The sequence below is a fragment of the Bos javanicus genome, chromosome 1, assembly GCF_032452875.1.
Source record: "Bos javanicus breed banteng chromosome 1, ARS-OSU_banteng_1.0, whole genome shotgun sequence".
Taxonomy (NCBI): domain Eukaryota; kingdom Metazoa; phylum Chordata; class Mammalia; order Artiodactyla; family Bovidae; genus Bos; species Bos javanicus.
This window is the reverse complement of record NC_083868.1, coordinates 46,515,673-46,525,818: the sequence shown is the minus strand read 5'-3', so window position 1 is coordinate 46,525,818 and position 10,146 is coordinate 46,515,673. Positions and strand designations below refer to the sequence as shown.

Sequence of the window (10,146 nt, the reverse complement as noted above, 5' to 3'; positions counted from 1 at the left end):
TTCATGTGGCCCCACAAATAGAATCAGCAGTGTCTTGTGAAATGGGAGAGTACTTGGTCAAAAATTTTCCAAAAACTTCAAAACTAGATAAATTTAAAACAGGTTTAAAGTAAGTTATTAAAGTGTAAATATAATAATACAGTAAAAACTTTATTCATTGTTGTGTTCAGCAAATGTGCATTGAGCACCTGCTATATGTGAGGCTCTATGCCAAGCACTGAGAACTCAAAGGGAATCAAGAGATAGACTTGATCTCAAAGAGCTTTGTTTCTAGGAAATGGGAGATAAATATGTGAGCATGGGTTTGCAATAAGGAATTATGGGTGTTATGGCAAGTGGATGGATAGGTGACTGTGGGGACAAAAAGAGGGAATAAAGAACAGTTAACTGGTCTTTGAGAAGAATGCCTTTGAGAAGAGCCAGCCTGTATTGAGTCTTTGATAATGAGTAGATACAGTGAGGAAAGTCTTTCTGGGAAGTGTGAACAAAAGCATAAGGACATAAAACCTATTTCACATTTGGAAAATGCCAAATAGTTTGGGACCACTAGAACATCACAGAATACAAGGTACAAGATCCAATAGGGATAATTCTGCAGAAGTAAGCAGGGACCCCATGAAGAGCTGTGAATGTTTTGCTGAGGCTCAATAAGATACCAATGAAGAGTTTTAGGTCTTAGAGGCTCAGAAAGTTGCTCTGGAGAAAAGGTAGAGATTAAACATAAGCAAAGGAGTATTTTGTTGCTATTCAGTCACTCAGTCATGTCTGACTCTTTGCAACCCCATGGTCTGCAGCACGCCAGGCCTCCCTGTCCATCACCAACTCCCAGAGCTTGCTCAAACTCATGTCCATTGAGTCAGTGATGCCATCCAACCATCTCATCCTCTGACATCCCCTTCTTTTCCCTGCCCTCAAACTTTCCCAGCATCAGGGTCTTTTCTAATGACTCGGCACTTCGCGTCAGGTGGCCAAAGTATTGGAGTTTCAGCTTCAGCATCAGTCCTTCCAATGAATATTCAGGGTTGATTTCCTTTAGGATTGACTGGTTTGATCTCCTTGCAGTCCATGGGACTCTCAAGAGTCTTCTCCAACAAAACGTGGTCCACTGGAGAAGGGAATGGCAAACCACTTTAGCATTCTTGCCTTGAGAACCCCATGAACAGTATGAGAAAGCAAAAAGATGTGATACTGGAAGGAGTACTGGAGGCATGGAAACTAGTATGGAGGCCATTGCACTAATCTGGACAAATCAGGAAGGCAGGGGTAGTTTGTCATTGACTAATGGGCTTCCCTGGTGGCTCAAACAGTAAAGAATCTGCCTGCAATGAGGGAGATCCAGGTTTGATCACTGCATCAGGAAGAATCCTGGAGAAGAGAATGGCTGCCCACTTTAATATTCTTGCCTGGAGAATTCCATGGACAGAGGACCTTGGTAGGCAATAACCCATGGGGTCGCAAAGAGTCAGAGACAACTGAACAACTAACACTTTGACTTTCAGTGAAGTAGAGATGCATACAGATGCCCGAGCTGCTAAGAAAGTAGAAATAACATGCCACTGACAAAAATGCCAACTGGCCTAGTGTCTCTCTTCTTACTCTTCCAAGTAGTCAAGTTATTGGTTTAAATAACTCCATGTGGGACATAATGGGTGCAGCAACAGTCTAGAAGTAATTTTATTTCTCTGATAAAGTATTCAGGAGTGTTAAGGAGCAGTAAGATAACTGAAATTAGACAAGGAAGGAAGCAAAAGGAAAGAGCCAGATTAATATAAAATAAGCAATGCTCAGTATTTGCCAGAGAGTAAGGGTTGTGGGTAGAGTTTGACTACAAAGGGTTAGCAAGAAGAATAGAATTGCTGAATCGTTGGTAGTGCTATTTTCAGCTTTTTAAGGAACTTCCTTATTGTTTTCCATAGAAGCTGTACCAATTTGCATCCCCACCAAAAGTGTAAGAGAGTTCCCTTTCCTCTACATCCTACCCAGCCTTTGTTATTTGTAGACTTTTCTTGGTGACGCCATTTTGACCACTGTAGTTTTGACTTGCATTTCTCTGATAATCAGCAATGTTGAACGTCTTTTCATATGCCTAGAGGCCATCTGTATGTCTTTTTTGGATAACTGTCTATTTAGGTCTTCTGCCCATTTTTTGGTAAGGTTTTTTGTTGTTATTGAGATGTATGAGCAGTTTGTATATTTTGGAAATTGCCTTTGTCAGTTGCACATAACTCTTTACTTTTGCAAAAAGTATATCAAAAAGAATAAATTTTACTATATGTAATTTTTTTAATTGGAGGAAAAGGCCAAAAAGAACTTTTGCAATTCTCAAAAGTAAATAAGTTTATAGCAACATGAGAAGAGTCACTTGCTCTTGGACATTCGTTCATTCATTTAACAAATACACATTGAGCACATAACCAGAAACTGTGCTACATGTTGAAGACATGGTGGGAAACAGGCCCCATGGAGCCTACAGTCTAGTGGAAAAGACATCCATTAAATATTTCTGTAAATTCAATTATGATTGTGATAGCAAGAAATAAATAAGAAAAAAAAAAGAAAGAAATAAGAACACATTATGAAAACACCTGAGAGGTATCCTTGAAATACTGATATTGACATTAAATCCTGAAAGATAAGATTGAGTTGATTTAAGATGAAGAGGGGTGGGCAATCAAGAGAAAGAACACCATTTAGGAAGACCCTGAGGCAGGAGCCCTCACCTATCCACACACACTCTCACATGCTCACATGTGCTCACCAATACCATCACAAACTCACCTACTCATTTACACATGAATACACTCTGTGCTTCTGAGATCCTTTATGCTTTGTAACATTTCTATGATAGAAACTGGAAAAGGCTTTTCACCTACCACTTACCAGATGTGTCACCTCAAGAAAGTTTTTTTAACCTATTAATACCACAATTTTCTCATCTCTAAACAGGATTATTAATTAGTCATTTTAATATTCAGGTTAGTAATTAGGACTTAAAGACTGGGTTATTATAAAGAATAAACTGGTTAATAAAAATAAAGCCTTAATAAGAACACCTAGAGCATTAAGTACTCACTAATAGTAATTTGTTATTGCTATCACTACTACTATCCAATTATTTTTAGAAAGCTTCTTTTTATTTCTTAAAGAGATGGCTCTTGGGCTCCATTTCTGGAAACAGTGTAGAAGAACTACACTCGACCCATCACACTAACTTCCTACGTATAGGGCCTTGAGCCATCGGATGGGATTCATGACTATTAAAAATGCTTTTTCAGTGCAAAAAGAAGCTTTGGGGTCTCTTTGGGGTTAAATCCATTCATCTTTACCTTATTTAATCCTTAAGAGCACATCTTATAAACTTTCACTTCCAGATATGGAGCAATGTTGGAATAGCCCTTCTGCTATAAACAATAAAGTTGGAGCTAGCACATAAAGCCATTGTTTTTAGACAATGGACATTTTTTTAAACACTGTATTTAGACAATAGGAAACACAACACTGTGAGCCTTGAGAGAGGAGAAATAAAGTGAGCACTGTGATTTCCCTGGATCTTTACCTGGGCACAATTGCCCAACCATGACATAGCAAACTAGAATTCAACAGAGCACAACGGTCCTGTTGAGTGGAAGAGGCAGAGGTCAGAGCTGAGGAAAGCTGAAGCAATCAGAATCTGCAGGGCAGGGCACCAGAAAGTAAAGGAGGTATATTGGGGATAGAGAGAAGGGAGAGAGCCAGAACTTGTGCAGAAGTTTCTCTACGAGTCCTTGCCTTAAAGCTAAGATGCACATGCCCATGGCAAGAGTACCTGAGGCTTGTAGTAACTATAGAAAACAGTCACCATAGAGACAAGAACAGAATAGACATACTAGATACCAAACAGTGCTAGAAGACATGGACGTTCTGGCAAGGTCCACCCAATAACTACCCTAACAAAGTCTAAAACCAAGCCTTTAAAAGATCTGCAGTGAAAACTGAATTTAGAAGTTGAGACCCACAATAATTGAGGGGCTTGGGAAACATATTGAGTTTTCCAACAAGTGTCCTCTAGCAAAGAATAAAAACAAGCCTACAGGGTGCCAGGTAATCAATCAGTAAATGAGCTGCATAATAGAAGAAACAGTGACACTTCTTAAAGGAAGATAACAAAAGTCCAGAACCTGTACAATGCACCACCACCAACGTGCAGTACATAATTCTAAAGATTACTAGACGTGCAAAAAACAGCAAAGTGACCCAGAGTTAAGGGGAAAACTCCAGTCCCAAAATTACTGAGATGATGTTTTTAGAAAATAAGAGTTTTTTAAGCAACTGCTTAAATATGTTCAAAAAATTAAGCTGATAGGGACATCATGAGTTAAAATGTAAGGACTCTGCTGAGAAATGTAAACTATAAAGAAGAGCTGAATGGAAATTTTAGAACTTAAAAATTACAATGCCAAAAAAATATCACAGTAGGTCAGAAAGGAGAGGGAAATAGTCACTGATGAACTTGAATATAGGAAGGCAAATCTATAGCAATCATCCAAGCTAATGAATAAAGAGAAAATATTTTGAAGAAAAATAAGTAGATCCTTAGAGACCCATAGGACAGCAGAAAATAGCCTAAATACGTGTAATTAGAGGCCCTGAAGAAGAAGAAGGTGAAAAATGAGGCAAAATAGACTTCTTAAAGAAATGTCAAAAAGGCAAGTTACAAGTTGAGAGAAGTTTCTTTAGTACATATATGACAGTGGGCTTATATTCAAAATATAGTTCAAAAGTTTTATAACTTGATAATAATAATACAATCTAATTATTTTTTGATGAGCAGAAGAACTTGAACAGGCACTTCACCAAAGATACCCGTGTGGTGATGAGCACAAGAAGAGATGTTAAACATCATTAATTATCAGGAAATTGTAAATTAAAGCTATGATCAGATACCACTACATATCCATTGGAAAGATACTACCACACACCCTTTCAAAAGGCTGACAATACCAAGTATTGAGGAAGACTGAGAATAGCATCTTCTCTCGCTATTGAGACTGGAAAATGGTGCAGTCACCTTGGAAAAACAGCTGGACAGTTTCTTTTAAAGTTAAACATACTTATCACATCAACCAGCTATTCCACCCCAAAGTATTTACCAAAATGAAATAACCTACTTCCACCCAAAGACTGCCCATAGCAATTTTATTCATAATAGCCCAAAACTGAGACAATTCAAACACCCACCAATAGGCTAACAAATTGTGTTATTAATACAATTAAATACTACTCAGCAATAAAAAATATGAATTACTAATAAATACAACCTTGTGAATGAGTCTCAAAAACATCATGCTGAGTGAAAGGAACTCAATACAAAGGATATGTGTACTGTCTGATTCCATTTGTATGTACACTAGAAGAGGCAAAACTCATCTATACTGACAAAAATGAAATCAATGGTTGCCTGAAACTAGCTGAAAGAAGAGACTGATTGCAGAGGTTGTGTATGAGGGATCTGTGAGAAAATGAGCTATATCTTGATTATGATGATGATATGAGTGTATACATTTACTTAACTATACACTTAAAATATATGCATTTTATTGTATGGAAATTGTACCCCACAAAGTTAACTTTTAAAGTAATATTTGCATAACTCTTTAAATTAGAAGGCTTGTTTTCATCGTTACCCTATAATGAGTCATTCAGCAATAAATTTTGTAAGGAACAAGTTCTTTTTGAATCATTCACAAGCACCCCAAATGAATATGTAACCATTCATTTTTGTTACATATGCGTGGCTGGAGAAACTTAAGCTTGTTAAACTAATAATAATAAAACTCCTGCCCATCATCTCTGATTCTAAGCTGCAGAAGAAACTGTAACTTCAGTTCTCAAATTTCTAAGCATCCTCAGTAACTATTTGTTGACCAGTTCTTAAAGTGAGTGTCTGGATTTATTTTATAAACAAGGTCTCCTACCATCTAATATCTTGGCTGCTGCAGAGTTTAGGGGAATACTTCTAGAAAACACCGGTCTTGCAGCAAACAGAGAGAGTCTGCACAGTGAACCAATGCTACTAATGGTCAGAGAGACTGTCCTAATCACCCTCCTCAAGCAGCCTCTTATAGGACCTTCTTATAGACTTTTTTGCTCAAGGACCCTCTTATAGACTATTTTGAAAACGTGGGCAATAGGCAAGATGGACTTTCTTTTCCTTAAAATTTTCCTACAGGTAGTGGGAAATTGATGGACAAAAGGGCACTGCTAAGCCTGTGCAGTGACCATGTGTGTTAAAACGAGTGCTTCAACTTACTGGAACACCTCCCTTACTGATTTGGAGCCTTGATAAGAATAGCAGGATGCTTCACTTCAGCAGTACATACACAAAAACTGGAACCATACAGTAAAGATTTTCATGGCCCTTGCACAAGGATGACACAAATTCATGTAGTGTTCTATGTATTTACATGTGGAATAAAAAAAAAAAAAAAAAACTCATATAAAAAGAGAACAGATATGTGGTTACCAGAGGCGAGAAGTGGGAGGTAGGAGAATTGGGTGAAAGTGGTCAAAGTTACAAACTTTCAGCTAAAAGATAAATAAGTAGTAAGGATATAACGTACAACATGATGACTGTAGTTAACACTATTGTATACTTTAAAGTTGCTAAGAGCATACATCCCAAAAGTTCTTACCTCAAGGGCAACCAAAAACTTTATAACCATATAAGGTGATGGATGTTAAGTAAACCTGCTGTGATAGTCATTTCACAACTTACATATGTCTAGTCATTATTCTGTACACTTTAAACTTATATAGTTCTGTATGCCAATTATACCCCCAATAAAACTGAAACCAAAAAAAAAAAAAAGGAAGAACAGCAGGAAATGTACAAAAGTTCACTACAAGCTCACAGTTCCACAGGTCAAAAGTCTGGGCGGGCTTGGCTGTATTCTCTGCATGGAGCTTCACAAGGACAAAATAGTCAATTGGGATGAGCTCTTATCTGAAGGCTCTAAGGAAGAATCTGCTTCCAAGCTAATTCAGGTTGTTGGCAAAATCCACATCCTTGGGCATGTGAACTGAGATCCCGTTTTCTTTCTGGATATGTAGAAACTACCTGAATTTCTTAGCTTGTGGGCACCTTCCTCTGTCTTCAAAGTCAATAACTGTGGGTTGAATCCTTCTTAGACTTAGAATCTCTCTGACTCCCTCTTCTGTGACCAGCCAAAGAAAACTCTATGCTTTTAAAGTGTTCAGGTGCACCTGAACAGTCTCCCTAGTTTAAGGTCAACTGATTAGCAACCTTAATTACAACTGAAAAGTTACTTTTCCCATATAACATAATATAATCACAGGAGTAACACCAGGGGTAGAGGTCATGGGCATCTAGAATTCTGTCTACCATACTGACACTTCATTTGTCCAGCATTATTTACCTTCGTTGTATCCCTAATGATAGCCTTCATTCAAACATTTTAAAGATGTTTTTAAAAACAAATGCTGCTAGTAAGTGATTAAGAGTCCACTTTCCAGGTTACAATGATTAAGACTGGGATAACATTAAAAATATCAGATATAAGGTTATAGGATCTCAGTTTAAATTCCAAGAGTTCAGACATGAGAGAAGTCAGTATGACCTGGGGAAAGGTTCATAAAGGAAGTGGCAGTCAAGCAGAGCTTTCAAGGATCCACAGAATTTGGGTAGGCAAGAGCATGACTACAGACAGGAATAAACAAAGCCTCTGATGAGCAGCAAGGAGACCTACCTGATAGCTTTTGGAGAACAACAGAAGATAAGGTTAAACAGTTGAGGGAAGTTAAAGATGGCTTTGTGAACCAGGACAAGAATTTGCACTTGATTTAGTGAGCAACACTGAGCCTTTGAAAACTTTTTAAGTTTCTGTAAGAGTATGCTAAATGGTGGAAAAGGCAATGGCACCCCACTCCAGTACTCTTGCCTGGAAAATCCCATGGATGGAGGAGCCTGGTAGGCTGCAGTCCATGCTAAGGGTCGGACACGACTGAGCGATTTCACTTTCACTTTTCACTTTCATGCATTGGAGAAGGAAATGGCAACCCACTCCAGTGTTCTTGCCTGGAGAATCCTAGGGACGGGGGAGCCTGGTGGGCTGCCGTCTATGGGGTCGCACAGAGTCCGACACGACTGAAGTGACTTAGCAGCATGCTAAATGGTTGGAAATCTGGGGATTGGTGAGAAAAATGAGATCAGAGAAAGAATAATTACAAAGCTATCAGGGACAAAAATTGTTGATCCATTAGAGATACACACTGACTTTCTATGATGAGTGTAGCAGGCTTTAACTCCAGAAAAAAATAAGGGGGAAGAATGGCAAAATATTTACAATTGATGAAGCTTTATGCCAGATATGAGTGTTCAATATAATATTCTCTTTACTTTTGAGTATATTTGAATTTTTCATAGTAAAATTATTTTTTTAAGTCTATTGTAGTAATCCGGGAAAACCTAAACATGGGTGGTGGCAGGAAAGATAGAAAAAAATTGACTAATTCAATATACATTTGTCCTTGATAACAGATTTAACAATTGCGGGAAGAAACACAACTGACTCATTCTATAGCTTTGGAAATAGAATAATGGCATAATAGAGAACCTGTTAACTGTCTATAAATTCCTGAGCTTTAAACAATGTATGGCCTGGCCTGTATGATTGGAGTATGTATGGAAATTAATAAACAGTATAATAAACAATGTAAGTTAAATTTCTGTCTATAGATCTCTTTCTCTGTCTTCTGCATCACATGAAAAAACTGGACATATTTTCACCAAATTTAGAGGGTTTGTTTGGAAAAATCTACCTGTCTAATGTAGCCCTATTTGCTCTATACAAAAAATCATTTTGTGAGACCCTAGATGAGTCTCATTCATTTATTTTTATACTTAAAGTAATATAGTATATTATTTTTCAACTCTCTACAAGTTGAGTCCAGAAATTTACCTTTTTAAAAAGTTTTCCAGGAGTCTGGAAAGATTTGCATAGAACCCAAAAGATTCAAACGTTTGCTTGTTTTCCCAAGTGATATATTTAAAATTTTCTTCAGAAAGACATAAGAAGTTACACCAGACAAAATTGCTGTCCTTAAGATTAATAATTCTCACTTCCATATGTGCAAGAGCCTTTTAAAAAGGATAATTTTTTGACAATTTTAAAGTAACTCTGGAAGGAACCCTTCTTGGGAATAGTGGAGAGACAGGCTTTTTTAAAAAAATGAATGAAAGTGATATCCAATGTAAAAAACATTTGGAGCCAATCCGAAAAGACGGATCTCAGTGGGCAGGCTCCCACTGGGATAATGGCCTAAACAAGAAACTTAAGTGCAGAGAGAGGAGCAGCTCACCTGCAGGGCAATGAGGTACCTGAGGCTTTCAGGAGAGCCAGTCAAGAGGGATTCCACACTTTCATGCAAGTACTTAAAACTAAAATCCTGCCTGAGAAGAGACACTGGCTGCACTCACAGAGAGAAGGCCATGTGAATTAGGATACCATGAATTAAGAAAATAAACAGCAATTTCAAACTTAAGCCCCAAATCAATTAAGCTAAGAAACCTAGTAGCATTTCACAATGTGAAATTTGTCCCTATTGTCAAGCCCAAAGATACTAAGCTGTTCCAACAAGAAATGCATGCTGGATCTAATTACCAAGTCCACAGAACTACTGAAATCTTTATTCAGATTAACAGGCAGAATCCTTTTCACTTAAAAAAAATAATATTTAGGCCTAAAAAAGTACGTTTCAGTGGAACTTGGCAAAATAGATCGATATTTCCTTTCTGAGACCATGGCTTTCCTTGAGTTGAGTTTTCACTTTCAAGTCTGCAGTTTCCAATGAGTGCCTATTCTGGTATTATCATTATAAGGTCAGTTGGTCTAAAATACAGGCATTTAATTTGTGATCATGTTGCTTCTCACATGGGCAACTCTAGGTAGTGTGATCCAAGGTGGAGAGGAGCAGGTTTATTCATACATGTGCCAGAGGGTAGAATGACTAATGATTGTCAGAGAAGATTTGTTGTAAGTTTCAAACAATGAAAGTTCTTTAAATCATTACAATAATTTTTAGAATTTTATCTCAATAATTATTTTATGGTTTCTATTAAAGTTTATCAATGGTTAATGAGGTTCCTGG

The 10,146-nt window shown here is 37.5% G+C and overlaps 1 non-coding gene across 1 annotated transcript; it reads left to right on the top strand.

The window, feature by feature from the left end:
- The first annotated feature begins 6,335 nt into the window (after positions 1 to 6,335).
- On the top strand, positions 6,336 to 6,441 carry LOC133255098 (U6 spliceosomal RNA). Its single transcript, XR_009738881.1, has one exon. It is a non-coding gene; the product is annotated as a U6 spliceosomal RNA (small nuclear RNA).
- The last annotated feature ends 3,705 nt before the right edge of the window (positions 6,442 to 10,146 follow it).